Here is a 272-nt window from a genome sequence, read left to right on the forward strand (position 1 = left end):
ATAAATATATATACATAAATATGACTACTTATATTTGTACTTGTAGACACATTTTCATGAACACGATGTTTCATGTTAAACGTAAATTCCTGTAAATCCTGCTCAACAAACCTGGCATCCCTCCTGTTCCCTCCATATCAGCTGTCAGTCAGTGGCTCCGCCTTCCTCGCACTGAGCTGTCTTGTATTTCCTGAAAGTCAGTCATATTCTCCATGAGATTTCGTGTGAATACATTTTCTTATATCTGATTAAAGAGGTCTAAACTTTCGATC

The sequence above is a fragment of the Penaeus monodon genome, chromosome 22 (assembly GCF_015228065.2).
Source record: "Penaeus monodon isolate SGIC_2016 chromosome 22, NSTDA_Pmon_1, whole genome shotgun sequence".
Taxonomy (NCBI): domain Eukaryota; kingdom Metazoa; phylum Arthropoda; class Malacostraca; order Decapoda; family Penaeidae; genus Penaeus; species Penaeus monodon.